Raw genomic sequence first — 17931 nt, forward strand, 5'->3', positions numbered from 1 at the left:
GATGGCTATTGAAGAAGACAGAACCCCATAGACAAAGGAAACATTAAGATGTAATTTTTAGGCTGAGCGCGTTGGCTCACACCTGTAATCCCAGCACTTCAGGAGGCTGAGGCGGGTGGATCACTTGAGGTCAGGAGTTTGAGACCAGCCTGGCCAACATGGTGAAACCCTATCTCTACTAAAAATACAAAATTAGCCGGGCGTGGTAGTGCATACCTGTAATCTCAGCTACTCAGGAGGCCTAGGTAGAATTCCCTGAGCCCAGGAGGTGGAGGTTGCAGTGAGCCGAGATTGCGCTACTTCTCCCCAGCCTGGGTGACAGAGAGAGACTCTCTCTGACGGAGAGAGTCTCAAAAAAAAAAAAAAAAAATGTTAATTTTAAATTATCTGCCACAAATATTAATTAAACAGCTCACCAGACCAACAATAACACCTATATCTTATTTGTATTTTACCAAAGTTCCCACATACTGATAGCACAGAAGTTCCAGAGTTAAAAGTTTGTTTTTTTTTTTTTTTTTTTTTTTGAGACGGAGTCTCACTCTGTAGCCCAGGCTGGAGTGCAGTGGCCGGATCTCAGCTCACTACAAGCTCCGCCTCCCGGGTTCACGCCATTCTCCGGCCTCAGCCTCCCAAGTAGCTGGGACTACAGGCGCCCGCCACCTCGCCCGGCTAGTTTTTTGTATTTCTTAGTAGAGACGGGGTTTCACCGTGTTAGCCAGGATGGTCTCAATCTCCTGACCTCGTGATCCACCCGTCTCGGCCTCCCAAAGTGCTGGGATTACAGGCTTGAGCCACCGTGCCCGGCCACGTTTTTTTTTTTTGAGACGGAGTCTCCCTCTGTTGCCCAGGCTGGAGTGCAGTGGCCGGATCTCAGCTCACTGCAAGCTCCGCCTCCCGGGTTTACATCATTCTCCCGCCTCAGCCTCCCGCATAGCTGGGACTACAGGCGCCCACCACCTCGCCCAGCTAGTTTTTTGTATTTTTTAGTAGAGAAGGGGTTTCACCGTGTTAGCCAGGATGGTCTCAATCTCCTGACCTCGTGATCCGCCTGTCTCGACCTCCCAAAGTGCTGGGATTACAGGCTTGAGCCACTGCGCCCAGCCGAGTTAAAAGTTTTATACACTTCAGAATCACATTTAAATTAATCTGATCTCTTATATTAATAATAAAAATTAAAAACTAGATTCCACTCCGTGTAGTCTCAGTCTCCACACCAACATGTATTTACCATTGACAGAATGCCACCTTCTTCTGCACTCAATGATCATGATTCAAAGATTACAATGAGTGTGTCAAATCAGAACATAAAACAAACCAGGAATTCATGGGCCCAGAGAAGGGTAAAGAACTCGTCCCATCCAGCAGGTAAGCAGCCCAAGTTCTCTGCCCATTCCCAAGCAGAATCACACCTGAGTGGCAGGCAGGCAGTGAGGAGGAGAGCACGTTCTTCTTTGTCCGTAGCCTTGGGTGGTTTCTTGAGTGTCCCAAGTAGGGTAGTTGTTTCTCAATAGGAAAGGTAACTCTCTGAGGATAGGACAAGTGTGTTCAGGTAATCCTCACAACAGCACTGGGGGTGGGATCATCATCGCTTCTGTACAGATGTGGAAACAGAGGCCAGGGAAGGGAATTTGCCCAAAATAGCACAGCTAGTAAGTAGGGGAGCATCAATTTGAAAACCCAGGTCTTCTCACTCCAGGGCTCTTTCTCCTGCCTGTATAAGCTGAGGGTTTGGCAGGAAATGAGGATCCCAGCTCCAAGGTGGTTGCTTTGGAGCTCAAACATTAGATCCCCTTGAGCGCATGGGGCCAGCCCTAAGAGTCCAGAGGCCTGGGTCCAGGAACCCTGGCTCTACAGCATGACTTCATGATCTTGAGTGAGCCCTTTAACTTCTCTACACCAGGGCCAGAATAATCCAGTGGGGTTCCCTACCAGGGAGAGGGGATTCAGCAAAACCATCGGGGGAGTATGTTTGCTAACCACAGGGAGCCAGCCTCTGCCCACAGACTCTGATGTTGTTCCCTTGCAGGGAGGAAATGGGGTGCCATATTCCTCTATCAGATTGGCATAGCAATCTGATATCACACCCCTCATACCTGGTGAGAATCAGTTTTGATCTCCAAGGTTCTAACCTCTGAGAGTGACATAAGTTCTGGAGAAGCACAACCCCCACCCCATTCCCTGAGACACCTTTTGCAGAAGGCCCATGAGGTCAAAGACATTGGGTTCAGGATACTTTAAAGCCAAAAATGCTTAAAAGTAATTTGGGAGGGGAAGATGGGTTTAAAAAGGGTTTAAAAAGGAAAAGAAAGGTGATAGTTAGGAGGAGGTTTGGGAATGGGTATTAAAAAGGAAGAGTTGGAGTATGGTGTGCAAACCCAGCTGGTAGGATAGGGTCAGGCCAGGCCGAGCCTAGAGAAATCAGGTTTTAGGGACCTGGCTTCTCTGTTGTCTGCTGTGAGGTTGCGCTCACTATCTCAGGCGTGGGTAGGGGGCTTTGTCAAAAAAGTCTTGAGGCTGGGTGCAGTGGCTCTGTAATCCCAGCACTTTGGGAGGCTGAGGTAGGAGGATCACTGCAGCCTGGGCAATATAGGGAGACTGCATCTCTACAAATAACAACAGCAACAACAACAACAACAACAACAACAAAATAGCCAGACTTCGTGGTGCATGCGTGTCATTCCAGCTACTTGGGAGGCGGAGGTGGGAGGATCAATTGAGTCCGGGAGGTCGAGGCTGCAGTAAGCTGTGATTGCACTCTAGCCTGGGTGACACAGTGAGACCCTGTCTCAAAAAATTATATATATAGGTACACAGGTATATCCATATCCATTCATACATACATACATACATATATCTCTCTTGAGCCTCTAAGTTCAGGCAGGTTTTAGAGAATAAATATGGGAAGAAAGAAACACATAACTCACATTACTCAGACATAATCTGCTTGCCATGTTTCTCCTCTTCCTCTAAGACACACTCAAATGTCCCAGTGCTATGAAGCCTTGTCTGACCCACAGACACAGTAAGTGTGTGGCCTTCCTGGGTGCACTGACAGCAAGCCCATCTCTCTACAAGCCCCCGTGCAGTGAGCACTCTGAATCCTAACTGCCTATTTAGATGTCAATCTCTCACACTGAACTGTGAATAACAAGAGAGAAGGTGGACTAATCACCACCACACCCAGCTAATTTTTGTATTTTGAGTAGAGATGGGGTTTCATCATGTTGGCCAGGCTGGTCTTGAGCTCCTGGCCTCAAGTGATCTGCCTGCCTCAGCCTCTCAAAGTGCTGGGATTATAGGTGTGAGCCACTGCGCCTGGCCTACAACATGAAATCAATATCTAGGTGCAGATTTCAAGCAATATAGAGAATCAGTTTGTGAGAATGATATCATTCAGTTGGAACAAAGTCCAGCTTTGGCAGCCCTGTTGGGAAAGGTAGATCTTGCATCTACCTGTGTGGAAAGTGGGGAGGATGGGGTCTGGAGAGAATGCTGGTGTGGGTGTGTGCGTGTGTGCATGTGTGTGTGTGTGTGTGTGTGTGGCAGAAGGCTCTCGGCTCATACACTCTTTGTGACTATAGGGGAGGCTGGGCCTGACTTCTTGCCCTCAGGCTCCTGAATTCCCAGAGATCTTGCTGACAGAGGTCCCTAGAGTGCAAGCACAAGCTGGGATTGTTCAGGAAAATGGGCTTCCCAGGCTGGGGTGGCCAAGAGACCATTCATAAAAAACCAGGGAGCCCGTGCTTAGCAGTGAATGGCCCAGAAGCCAGGCAGTGTAGCTTTTCCAAGCAGGTAAATGTCCTCACCTGTGCCCTCATAGAGGCACTTCACCAAATACAGCAGCGGGTGGTGCGCGCCCATCGTGCAGGCGCTGTTGAAGAACTGCTGGTGATAGCAGCCCAAGTCCGTCTCATGCTTGGATGGTAGGAACTTGTAAATATCCACCTGGTCACACAGCGTCATCATGATAATGACACCAAGTATCCCAGAGGATGGAGGCATCACTGAATCTCTTCTAGGGAGATTTCTTGCAGGATGTCCCACAACTCCCAAGGCACCTGGGACTTGAGGATGTAAAAGGGCAGATTGGGGTGCAGCTTATGATAGCTTTTGTAGTTATTAAAGAAATTATAGTCTGGATTTTGGTACCACTTTGAAATATCTGAATGATATATAGATGCGTCCCATACAATTAGGATTCCTTCATTGTACAGACTGTCTCTGAGGAAATGCCTTTTTGTGGTGACCAACTGAGAGTTCAGCAGGCGAATGGTAGTTTTGTGGCTACATCTTGATGGAAGTTGGCTGTGGGTGCCTCATTAAACCTCAAGACTGCATCATGATCATCTAGATCTCTGCCCAGTTGCGAGGACTTCAGAGATCCTGCTGACGAGAAAACAGCACACTTGCCCCAAGACGTGGCTTGGGTCCTAATGCTGCCCTCGGGCAGGTAACCCTCCTACGCAGAGGTACTGAAGAGAAAATCTGTGGTCGCTACTGTGGATACGTTCACATGGTCCAGGAGGTGGCAGCGCAGGGCCTCTGCACTGAACTTAATGGTGGGCCCTGGCCCCTTGTAGGACACTGTACTTTTTCATGCTTAAATAATTCTTCCAGGTGGTTTGCAGCCTGGGGATAAGGTTTTTGGAAAAGCTGTCATTGTTCCACACCTGGAAGGAGGCCTCTGGATAGCCTTGGCTGGGCCTCTGGGGTTGCTGAGGGCCTCACTGCCCCTGTGGGGGTCTTGGGTGCTGCTTGAGGATGCAGATTGGTAATAAGACCTCATGGCCACTTTCCCCAGACTCTTCAACGTCTGGAATTTCTTGGTTTGAAATTTAAGGGAATCATAGTAATTCCCTTTCTTCTTTTTCCTTCACACACAGATGACTGCAAACAGGAGAAAGGCCAGGACAGACCAGCTGAAGTTTTCTGCAGGTTGGTGTGAGCCAGGAGGAAGATGTGTTCAGGTAAGCCACTTCGTTCTGAGAAAGAAAGCAGGGAAGATTCTGGCTAGTGTCCCAGGGCTGTGGGCCCTCCAGGTCCTCAGGAACTAGCACTATTCTCTCTCTTTTTTTTTTTTTTTTTTGAGACGGAGTTTCACTTGTTGCCCAGGCTGGAGCGAAGCCCCACGATCTCGGCTCACTGCAAGCTCCACCTCCCGGGTTCACGCCATTCTCCTGCCTCAGCCTCCCGAGCAGCTGGGACTATAGGCTCCTGACACAGCGCCCGGCTAATTTTTTTGTATTTTTAGTAGAGACGGGGTTTCACCGTGTTAGCCAGGATAGTCTCGTCCTCCTGACCTCGTGATCCGCCCGCCTCGGCCTCCCAAAGTGCTGGGATTACAGGCTGAGCCACCACTCCTGGCTAGGAACTAGCACTATTCTCTATGGGAGAAAAGTTTGCTTTATTTGGCCTGGAGGCCAAGGCTTATTTTTCTCAAGATGATCAAAAACATCTCAGCTCTGGGATAGAACTCTGGCACCAGGGCTTGGGTCAGGCTCAAGGGGACCAGTTCATTTCAGCTGGGCTCCATGACATTCACTGCTTTTCTCAGGACTGCTGGCTGCAGGGTTCTGCAAAACCAGCTCTGTCCTTGCTCCCTGCACTCTGGGCTACAGAGGCTGCGGTTGCTCCACCCTACTTGGTTCTTGGTAGCTCCCTCTGTTAACACTGGGCAGTGCCCCAGACGTCTTCTCCTGCCAGGCCCTGCCCAGGACGTCCCTTCCCCAGGTGCCTGCGGAATATGTGCTTGGCAGGGGCAGGAGAACCAGGGGGCTGGGAGCCCCAGAAGGGAATCCCAGAGAAGGGGTCTGCTGGGGAAGAGCTGGGACAGAGGCTGCACGGTGGAGGAGACCAGAAGACTGGGGAAGGAGGAGAGGCTGGAAGAGGGGAAGAAGAGCGGGGTGGAGGGGCAGGAAGCCAGCTGCATTCTTCTAATTTAGGTCCAGATGTGACTACCAATGGTACGACAGATAAATAACACTCTCAAAAAAAGAAAAAAATCCAGTTGTTGAAAGAAGGATGGAAGAACCTCAATAAAAAATAACACTGTAACAGGAGAGAAGGAGAACATCAAAAGGTGGTCACCAGTTCACAGCACACATTACCTCCCTGCAACACAGGAGCAGCAAGCACAAGCGCTCTTGGCTTGGGCAGCAGACACTGTTCTTCAGTTAGCCCGCTTCATTGTCTCTGGGCTGCTCCCTTTGCCCATCCTCTTTGTCCATTGTCCTCTGTGATCACATCTAAAGTGTTTCTGGGATGGATTCCCCTTCTGAATTCTGCACAGCTTTAGCAGCTCATTTCCTGTTGATGCAAGATCTGAGAGCTGAGGATGCCTTAAGGTTACGCCAGCCATACTTGCTGGTCATAAGACTCATTTGGAGTGCTCATTAATACTTTAATTCCCAGCACTGATTTTTACCCTAATGAAGGAGAAGATTCTGGGAAACTGTCTTTGCCTGGATTCCCTAGAGAATAGAGCAAGAGGCAAACGTTTCATGGGAAAGCCTTAATGGGAGGCGCAATCCTAGGGTAACAAAACTTAGGGACCAGGGGAAGGAAGGCAGGCAAATGCAAGATGGTGTATTACTGAGCTGACCACAGCTGCACAAGAAAACATAGCTTGTGGTGGCCGGGCGCGGTGGCTCACGCCTGTAATCCCAGCACTTTGGTAGGCTGAGGCGGGCAGATCACCTGAGGTCAGGAGTTCGAGACCAGCCTGGCCAACATGGCAAAACCCTGTCTCTACTAAAAATACAAAAATTAGCCGGGCGTGGTGGCACACACCTGTAATCCCAGCTACTCAGGAGACTGAGGCAGGAGAATCGCTTGAACCTGGGAGGCGAAGTGAGCCGAGATTGCACCACTGCACTCCAACCTGGGGGACAGAGCAAGACTCTGCCTCCAAAACAAAAAGAATTAAATACTAGAAATTACAAATACTAGAACTGAAATGAAATGATAGTTTTAGGCCAGCTCTAATGGAACTGTCTGTAGTGATGGAAATGCTCTGTATTTGCATTGCTCAAATGCAAAGGAAGCGCCTTCTCCCTTCTCTTGCCTTACAATCTACAAATCAGGGAGATCTAATAGGCCAGGCTAGGCACAGTGGCTCATGCCTATAATCCCAACACTTTGGGAGTCTGAGGTGGGCAGATCACTTGAAGTCAGGAGTTCAAGACCAGCCTGGTCAACATGGTGTAACCCCATCTCTACCAAAAAAACAAACAAAAAAAAACAACAACAAAAAGTACAAAAAAGATTAGCTGGGGGCGTGGTGGCAGGGGCCTGTAATCTCACCTACTCAGGAAGCTGAGGCAGGAGAATTGCTTGAACCCGGGAGGCAGAGGTTGCAGTAAGCCGAGATTGCACCACTGCCCTCCAGCCTGGGAGACAGAGCAAGACCCTGTCTCCAAAAAAAAATATATATATATATATATAGATAGATAGATATATGCACACATAATACACATAATAAAAAGAAAACACTGACCAAATCAAATTCAAAGTGTGGACCTTGTTTGTAACCAACTGTATCTTAGCCTGGGTTCTCCAGAAAGCATAATCTGATACAAAGGCTATGTGGGAAGGTTTTATGAAGGAGATCTCAGGGAACAGGAGAGCAGGGTGGTGATTTAAATAGGGAAGCTGGGAAAGCCAATGCAAGGAAGCATGATTACGTTGGCCACCACTAAGAGTGATTCTTTAATCCCAAAGGACCTCTGACAAGCTGCATGTGGTGTGTTTTAGGACTGTTGATCTAGGAAGGAAAGGGGGAAGCAGTTAAGGAGGGTTCTTATTTCCCATTGGTCAAAGTTTGCCTCTAGGAGTGCTAAGACTATGGGCATGCCTGGGTACAGAGCTGATTTCCACTGTATCCCATTCTGCGGCATTAAAGAGAAGTCCTGAGGAAGTGTCAGGCTATAGCTGTGTGAAGCTGGTGAGAGTCTATACAGAATTGAGGCAGCAATGGCTGGATTAAGAGACAAGTGAGCTCGAGAGGTTCTGGAGTAATGCGCAGAAGTTATGCACTGATACAAACTGTGCTCAAATGACAAAATATTGGCCATGTTATGTGCCGGTTTAAAAATGTTCACTAGCTCTTTGACATTTCTCTCTTTAAAAGGTGGAGCCTTGCCAGGCACAATGGCTCACAGCTGTAATCCCAGCACTTTGGAAGCCTGAGGTGGGTGGATCACCTGAGGTCAGGAGTTTGAGACTAGCTTGGCCAACATGGTAAAACCCCCATCTCTACTAAAAACACAAAATTAGCCGGGCGTGGTGGCTCATGCCTATAATCCCAGCTACTCAGGAGGGTGAGGCAGGAGGATGGCTTGAACCCGGGAGGTGAAGGTTGTAGTGAGCCGAGATTGTGCCATTGCATGCCAGCCTGGGCAACAAGTGCAAATTCTGTCTCAAAAAAAAAAAAAAAAAAAAATGGTGGAACCTGATTTCCCTCTCTTGAGTGTGGTAGGACTTAATGACTCACTCCTAATGAATACAGAAGTATGTCCCCCAAGACTAGGTCATAAGAGGCTTTGCAACTTTCTCCTTGCTCTGTTTCAGATCAGTGGCACTGGGAGAAGGTCACTCCAGCAGCTCTGTGGAGAGATTCATAGAGCCAGAAACTGGTGCCTCCTGCCAACAATTTAAGAGCCATAGGTGTGAGCCACCTTAGAACAGATCCTTTAGCCTCTGTTGAGGCTTCAGATGACTGTAGCCCAAGCTGACAATTTGACTGAAAGACCTCAGACCAGGACACCCAGATAAGCCACTCCTGAAGTTCTGATTCACAGAAATTGTGTGAGATAATAAGTGTTTATTCCTGCTTTAATTTGCTAAAATAAATTAATTGTTGAAGTGACCCAGGTATTGCATTCATTGTACTATTCTCTCTACTTTTGTGTATGTTTGGCATTTTCTATGATTAAAACTTAAATATTGGATTCCTATATTGCATCATTATATAACAATGTCCAGGTGGACTAAAGACTATCTCTAAAAAGTAAAAGTTTAAGATGCCTAGCTATCATTTTTGTTAGCACAAGATAAAGGTTTCTTCTTTCTTTTCTTTTCTTTTCTTTTTTTTTTTTTTGAGAAGGAGTCTCACTCGGTCGCCAGGCTGGAGTGCAGTGGCGCCATCTTGGCTCACTGCAACCTCAGCCTCCCGGGTTCAAGCGATCCTCCTGTGCCACCCTCCCAAGTAGCTGGGACTACAGGTGCGTTCCACCATGCCCAGTTAATTTTTGTATTTTTAGTAGAGACGGGATTTCACCATGTTGGCCAGGATGGTCTCCATCTCTTGACCTTGTAATTGCCCACCTTTGCCTCCCAAAGTGCTGGGATTATAGGTGTGAGCCACTGTGCCTGGCCAAGATAAGAATTTTTTAAATAAGACACAAAAAGCAGAGACTATAAAGAATAGATTGATAAATTTGTCTATATTAAAAATGGAAATACTGGCCAGGTGTGGTGGCTCACGCCTGTAATCCCAACACTTCGGGAGGCCGAGGTGGGCAGATCACTTGGGGTCAGGAGTTTGAAACCAGCCTGGCCAACATGGTGAAACCCCGTTTCTACTAAAAATACAAAAATTAGCTGGATGTGGTAGTGAGTACCTGTAATCCCAGCTACTTAGGTGGCTGAGGCAGAAGAATTACTTGAACCCAGGAGGTGAAGGTTGCAGTAAGCCGACGACTCTGCACTCCAGCCTGGGTGACAGAGTGAGACTCTGTCTCAAAAAAAAAAAGAGAAGAAAATAAATATTTATTAACCAATACCACAGAGAAAGTTAAAAGGTGAATCACAACCTGGAAAAATAGCCATACATATAATGAAGAAAAGATTAGTAACTGGATATTTGGATATATAAGTAACACTTATGAATCAATATGAAAAAGATAAACAACCCAATAGAAAAATGGGGAAAGACTATGAATATATAATTCACAGAAGAGAGACCCAAATGGCCAATAAACAAATAACAGATTGATCAACCAGGATCTGAATCTCTGTGTTGGCTGAGTAATTAACATCCTTTCCCCTAGTGACCCTCAACAATGGCTGACTGGCGTTGGTGTATAAAAACCCCAAATATGCCAGCCACCTTCCCTCTCTCATTTTCCAGAGTTTTTCCTTGAAATTGAGCTCTAATTGCTCACGATAATAACTGGCTTGATACTGCACCCTGTACTGACCGCCTTTCCTCCTTCCTTGCCTCACTTCCTTCCACCCCTACCTGCTTCCTCAGATGATGTCCCACATTAACCTTGAATCCCTGCCTCAGGGCTTTCTTCTGGGGGAACCTAAACTAACATAAAATTGTTCAAGCTTCCTTGCCTGAATCAAACAGATTCTGAGTCCCTAGCAGCTCTGTGGGAACTTTCCACATTAAAAAAACACCAAAAAACAAAAAATGACAGCCTCCCTTAAAATGCATATGGGAGACAGGGCCTGTTGGCTGGGGGCCCAGACTATGGCCACAGTCACAGACTTCAAAGCTGCCTCAAGCCTGGGACTTCAGCTCGTGGACATTCTGCAGGTCTGCTTTCTTTCTGTCCTCTTTGAACCTTGTCCGTAATCAGTGCCCTTGGCCCTGCCTTGCTAGGGTTCATAGCTAAACTCTCCCTGTTCCTTGAGCCATTTTTGATACGCGGATCTGACTGCAGTCTGTTTAACATGGTAAACACTGCAATCTGGGCCATATCTCTAGTCACAGGCTTTTGGTCAGCCAGTTCCACAGACAGGGTTATGTGTCACCTATCCCCCATTTTGGGGTTCCCGCCACAGTCACAGCGCAAGTGAATGCAAGAACCACTTCACCATAAAAAAGGTTGCCTCACTGCCAGTGGCTTCTCAGATAATGGGAGTTGGTGCCAGTGGCTTTGGCAGCAACATGAGATAGGGACCTCTGTACAGGCATCAGAGGCCTTGATCATGACCTTGGCAGTGGTCTGTATCAGGGCCTTGAGATGGTGCTTCTGGTGGTGCCAGGACAATGTGCTTGTTTGTTTCTTTTTTTGAGATGGAGTTTTACTCTTGTCGTCCAGGCTGGAGTGCAGTGGCATGATCTTGGCTCACTGCAACCTCCACCTCCTGGGTTCAAGCAATTCTTGTGCCTCAGCCTCCCTAGGAGCTGGGCTTATAGGTGCACACTGCCACACCCGGCTAATTTTTTGTATCTTTAGTATAGTCAGGGTTTTGCCATGTTGGGCAGGCTGGTCTCAAACTCCTGAGCTCAGGTGATCCGCCCGCCTCGGCCTCCCAAAGTGCTGGGATTACAGGCGTGAACCACTGTGCCCAGCCAATTTCTTTAGTTAACAATTAGAATACTTATCTGCTCTTATTAAGAAAAAACCAAATGTCTTCCTCTTCAGACCGTCTCTTTTCCACTGAATAAACCCAAGAAATCTGGGGCTTATTCAGTTGAAAACAGCCAGTTCAGCTTCCAAACGAGTCAGCCAAGCCAGGGTTGTGCATCTAACTTGTGAAAAACAGGTCACCTGGAGCGGACACTGTCTGAGAGCCACCCCACATCTACATGGAGATGGCACAAAGGAATGTTGCCAGCTGTGGCAACCGTGAAAATTCATTGTTCAGCTCTCCTGCTGTGGGGAGCGGAGTTGACTGGCAGCCCCAGCTGCTCCCCCTCCGGGTCCCCCACTGCATTTGTGCTAATGCAGGCTGATTCCTACAAGATGCTGCTGCTCTGACAGACAACTCTGGCTCCAGGACTCCCCACTGGCCTGGGAGACCCTTCATTGAAACTGCACTGAGATCTGACACCCTTCTTAACCAATCTTTTCTTTCCACTTTCCTTCACAGCTGTCAGATTTTTATTCCTGTCTGAATCCTCTCTTGCCATTTCCTGTTTCCTTCCCCTTTATCCTTCACAGACGTTTCCCCCAATAAATCCCTTGTATGTCTAATTTGGTTTTGGCATCTGCTTCTCAGTAGACCTCCCAGGCGTACATGGTGCTGGAGCTGGTTCCCATTGGCTTGTGAGGGCTGAGCCTATGTCTCTCTTTCCAATTCCACACTCAGTGACATCATCATGGGAGCTCAAAATAGGTCATGGTGGGAGTATTTACACCATTGAAATCAACTAGTGCTACGCATGAAGGCTTTTTCTTCCCAGCGAGCTGGTTCCTAAACATTTATCAGCAAACCTCTGGTATCTACCCAATAGAAATGTATACGTATACTCACCAAAATACCTGTATTTGATTTCCAGATGATCATAGCACCATGATTCATAGTAATCTCAAACTGGAAACTACCCAAATGTCCATCAGCAGTAGAATTAATCAATAAATTGTTACATCATGATGTTTGTATATAAGTTTCTATTTTATTTTTTTAGACAGGGTTTCCCTCTGTCACTCAGGCTGCAGTGCAGTGGTGTGATCACTGCAGCCTCAAACTCCTGGTCTCAAGTGATCCTCCTGGCTCAGCCTGTCAAGTAGCTTGGACTACAGGTGTATGCCACCATGCTCTGCTAATTTTTATTTTTATTTTTGAGACAGCTTCTTGCTCTGTTGCTCAGGCTAGAGTACAGTGGTATGATCATGGCTCACTGCAGCCTCGATCTCTTAGGCTCCAGAAATCCACCCACCTTGGCCTCTCAAAGTGCTGGGATTAGCCGGGCGGGGTGGCTCACGCCTGTAATCCCAGCACTTTGGGAGGCCGAGGTGGGCGGATCATGAGGTCAGGAGATCGAGACCATCCTGGCTAACACGGTGAAATCCCATCTCTATTAAAAATATAAAAATTAGCCGGGTGTGGTGGCGGGCGCCTGTAGTCCCAGCTACTTGGGAGGCTGAGGCAGGAGAATGGCATGAACCTGGGAGGCGGAGCTTGCAGTAAGCTGAGATCACGCCGCTGCACTCCAGCCTGGGCGACAGCGAGATTCCATCTCAAAAAAAAAAAAAAAAAAAAAAAAAGTGATTACAGGTGTGAGCCACCATGCCCAGCCTGTTTTATTTTTTCTTTTTCTTTTTCTTTTCTTCTTCTTCTTTTTTTTAAATACAAGCTATTCCAATGGCGTGAGGAAAGAGAGGAATTTTGATACCCTTTTTCATTTCTGCCTCCTGGAACATAGATCAGTGTTTGGTACACAGCAATCACTCAAAAAATGTAAGTTGCTTAAATGAATACACTGAATGAATTGACTGCCTGTGTAGTGTGTGAAGTGGGCTGAATGGTGGCTCCCCCAAAAGATACGTCCATGTTCTAATCCTTGGAACCTCTGGATGTTACTGTATTTGGAAATAAAGGTCTTTGCAAATGTTGCCAGGCACGTTGGCTCATGCCTGTAATCCCAGCACTTTGGAGGCCAAGGCGGTAGAATCACCTGAGGTCAGGAGTTCCAGACCAGCCTGGCCAACATGGTGAAACCCCATCTCTACTAAAAAGTACAAAAATTAGCTGGGTGTGGTGACCGTTACCTGTAGTCCCAGCTACTTGGGAGGCAGGAAAATCACTTGAACCCAGGAGGTAGAGGTTATAGTGAGCCAAGATGGTGCCATTGCACTCCAGTCTGGGCAACAGAGTGAGACTCCATCTTAAAAAAAAAAGGTCTTTGCAAGTGTAATTAATTAAGGATCTTGAGGTGAGTTCATCCTGGATCATCCAGGTGGGCCCTAAATCCAATAAATGTCCTTATAGGACATACACACAGAAGACGGACATAGAGGGGTAGGTGATGTGTTTTTTTTTTTTTTTTTTTTTTGAGACGGAGTCTCGCTGTGTCGCCCAGGCTGGAGTGCAGTGGCGCGATCTCGGTTCACTGCAAGCTCTGCCTCCCGGGTTCACGCCATTCTCCCGCCTCAGCCTCCGAGTAGCTGGGACTACAGGCGCCCGCCACCACGCCCAGCTAGTTTTTTGTATTTTTAGTAGAGACGGGGTTTCACCATGTTAGCCAGGATGGTCTCGATCTCCTGACCTCGTGATCCACCCGCCTCGGCCTCCCAAAGTGCTGGGATTACAGGCTTGAGCCACCGCGCCCGGCCAGTAGGTGACGTTAAGATGGAGGCAGATAGGGGATTTGTGGCCGCAAGCCAAGGAAGCCAAGGAATGTGGACAGCCACCAGGAGCTGGAACAGGCAGGGAAGTGTTCTTCCCTAAAGTCTCCAGAAGCCTAGCCTGCTGATACCCTGATTTCAGACTTCCGGTCTCCGGAACTGTGAGAGAATACATTTCTGTAGGTTTGTTTTTGTTGTTGTTTTAAAACTTTTATTGTTTTTAGCAGTAATCATGTGTGCTCATTTTAGGAATATGGAATACACAAGTAAGCAGATGAAAAAAAAATCTTTTATAATCCTCTGTGGAGAGATTGTAACTTTTGTCTTTCACCCGTCACAAGTTTTTTTTTTTTTTTTTTTTTTTTTGAGATGGAGTCTCGCTCTGTCGCCGGGGCTGGAGTGCAGTGGCTGGATCTCAGCTCACTGCAAGCTCCGCCTCCCGGGTTCACGCCATTCTCCTGCCTCAGCCTCCAGAGTAGCTGGGACTACAGGCGCCCGCCACCTCGCCTGGCCAGTTTTTTGTATTTTTTAGTAGAGACGGGGTTTCACCGTATTAGCCAGGATGGTCTTGATCTCCTGACCTCGTGATCCGCCCGTCTCGGCCTCTCAAAGTGCTGGGATTACACCTTCACAAGTTTTTATGTGCATGTATGTAATATCCAAATGTACTCTTACCTTTCAAAAATGTCATTCACAACTGGGCGTGGTGGTGCGTGCCTGTAGTCCCAGCTACTGGAAGGCTGAGGCAGGAGGAGTTTCAGCCCAGGAGTTTAAGGTTGTAGTGTGCGATTATCACATCTGTGAATAGACACTGCACTCTAACCTGGGCAACGGAGCAGGACCCTGTCCCTAAAAACTAAAAATTAAAATGATATTCACATATCACTTAGTAACCCTTTTTTCATTTTATATGCTGTCAGGAACCTCTTTTTTTTTTTTTTTTTCTTTTTTTACAAATGAGTAAAGCTCTTCTATAAAAGAGATTTGAAGATTGGTCCAAATACGGTAAACAATGAGATGAAGATAAGTGATGTATCTAAAACCACTAACAACAACAGGTTAAAAGTAGAAAGATGGACAAAGGTATATCAGGAAAATGCTGATAAAAAGAAAGTTATATGGCATTGTTAATATCACATAAAATAAAAATAAAGGAAATTGCATTAAATAGGGGCAATGATGGTTATGATCAACCTTCCAGTACATCCCTACAAGTTTGTTTCTTACTCTCCTTATCTCGCCTATTTCATCCACTTCTCTAAACATATCTTTATTGCTTAAATGCCTCTTATGTACATCTTTATATTCTGGAGAGATGGAATTAACCTTTCTCTAAAAGTTCCTTCTGTGTTTTCCTCCTTCTCTGACTTTTCCTCAAAATTTGGTTCACTATTTTCTGGCCTTCCTTCCATTGTTGGACAGGGTTTCATCTTATGTCTGTGGGGTTTCTCTTTCTTCCTTCCATTCCTTCTTTTTCCTTCCTTCCTTCTTTCCTTTCTTTTCCCTCCTTCCTTCTTTCCTTTCTTTTTTCCTGCTTATTCCCCTTTGAGTGCAATAACTTCTGGCACTGATCAGGTAAGTTTCTTTCTCCTCTTTGTCTAGTCTTGGATAGTGCTAAGAATAACAGGCCTGCAAAATTTCCACAAGTTGACTCCTCCCTTTGTTGGCCCCCAGCACCCGCTTATACTGCTGAAGGAAGCTGGTACCCAGGGGGGAACAAGAACCAGACTAGTAGGACTTCTGCACATGTCAACTCTTAAATTTCTATAGTTTCATGCCACCAAGTTTGTGGAAATTTATTATAGCGGTCACAGGAAACTAATATGTTATCTGTAATTAGGAGAAATTCTAATGGATTTTAATCTGAAAGGATGGCTTCAGTTTAGGAACTTCTAATTTGAAGTCCTTCGTGGCCATATTTAGCAAAGTCATTTGTCTTTTAACAGTAGTACTGTTTTTATAATATCTGTACACAAGAGAAACTTTTTGTTCTCTGTTGTAGAAATTTGGGGGAGGGGGCATGAATCTAGCTCGTTCAATAGAAATTTCAAGTCTTCTGCCTTTAAATTGATGCACTCATCCCAATGCAGGATCGTGTCCCTTGAGCTGATATACAGGTCAACTCCTGAACTTGTGGGACTTGTATGAGGAGGCCACCAGGAGCTCTGCCCACAGCTCAGAGGTATAACTTTATGCTCCCAGATCAGGGACTCCTAAACACTTTCCCTTACAGTCTGCCAACGACTATTGGAATCTTATGCTTGTTGGTTGACAGTGGGATATCCATTGGAACTTTCGATGGCACTTTATTCCTACCTAGAATCCTCTCAGTTGTGTTTGTTCCAAACCTTCAGGATCAACCTCTTTCACAGGCAACATAGTACCTTACATTCTAGGTGAGATTTTAACATCTATAATCAGAGAATTGCTTGGTCTCACATTGACTAAAAGTATAAGGAGAACTTTGGGACAATAAAATATATCGATGTTTCAAACCGTGCAGAATGAGGACCGGTGATGTTTGGGGGAAAGTCAGATGGTCAATCAGATCTTATTTGAGCAGTATTCAATCTTTGCTATCTAGTAGATATTTGATAAACAAACATTTGTTATATGTATTACATACACATGGAGCTATCTATTTGTATCTATTGGTACCCCTCCCAAATTTCCTTTATAGGATCCTTCTTACTGCTGAATGTTGTCTGCTGAAAGAGATGTGTCTACAAAATGCTGCTCCCTTACCTCAAAGTGGAATCAATCCTATGGTACAATTCATGCTCTAGGGCTCTCCATAGGATCAGGCTGCAACTTAACTCTAGATAAGACCAGACCACATCCTTTCTCAACCTTTCTCAACCTCCTCCTGGGCTGTATCTTGCTTCCTTCACTGTGTTTCTTCCGAGAGCAATCTTCCAATAAACTATGCACTCAGATCCTGTTTCAGGATTCTGCCTCTAGGGAATCTGACCAAAGACACTGCATGAGTAAAAGTCAAAAATTATAAAATCTATCTATGTCCATGACTCGGAGACAATGCAAGCAAAGATACAGGAAGGGATGGCAGGAAATCAGAAAAAGGACCAAGGTGAGTAAGATGCCTTACTTGAGTGAAAAACAATAGGCACAGGCACCTTCAAACCAGCCTGCACTAACCAAGTGGATACAAACCCTTTTGCTCTTGCAGTTGGCAAGAACTGTTATTTTAGTGTCTGGACTTAGAGCAATTTGTATCAAAGCCTGGGTGTTCTTTGCCACTGGCATTACAGTTTCTGGGACCTGGAAATGACCACCATGACAAGGACCAGTGGAAAAAAAGGGATTTCAGGCAGAAGAGCTGCATAATCTTTGTGATAAGGCACGTGGGGTCCAACAGAAGCACTTCTGAAGCTACGATGACTACGGCAACCTCCTCTATGAGAAGCAACTGGACAATGATACTAGTGTATTACATATAGATGACTAGTTGTAGATTATATATTTATATACAATTATACTGTCATTCTTAATTCTTAATCAAGTCCCCATCACGAGACTTATTCTTGTCCTTGGAGGAACCAGGATACAGAGTATTCTGGTAATTTATTGTTGTGTAACAAACTGTCCCCAGTTGGCTCATGGCTTAAACAAGTACACTCATTTATTTTGCTTACGTATCTACAGTTTGGGGTGGGTTCAGCAGGAACAGCACCCCCCTGCTTCATGATTGTATGAGGTCCCAACTGGGAAGACGTGAATGGCTGGGGGCTGGCTTCCTCACAGCCTGGTGGTCTCAAGGTAGCTGGACATCTTTTATGGAAGGTGGCTTTCCCAGAGCAAGTGTTCCAAGACACTTCAGGAGGAAGCTGCAAGACTTCTTATGACCTAGCACAAGGTCCCATTTCTGGGACCTCACAAATCCCAG

General features: G+C 46.3%; 1 pseudogene; it reads right to left on the reverse strand.

The window, feature by feature from the left end:
* Nucleotides 1–1111: 1111 nt before the first annotated feature.
* LOC105481593 (beta-galactoside alpha-2,6-sialyltransferase 1 pseudogene) lies at nt 1112–16406 on the reverse strand (annotated as a pseudogene).
* Between the last annotated feature and the right edge of the window lie 1525 nt (nt 16407–17931).

This window comes from Macaca nemestrina, chromosome 15, assembly GCF_043159975.1.
Source record: "Macaca nemestrina isolate mMacNem1 chromosome 15, mMacNem.hap1, whole genome shotgun sequence".
In the NCBI taxonomy this organism is placed as follows: Eukaryota; Metazoa; Chordata; class Mammalia; order Primates; family Cercopithecidae; genus Macaca; species Macaca nemestrina.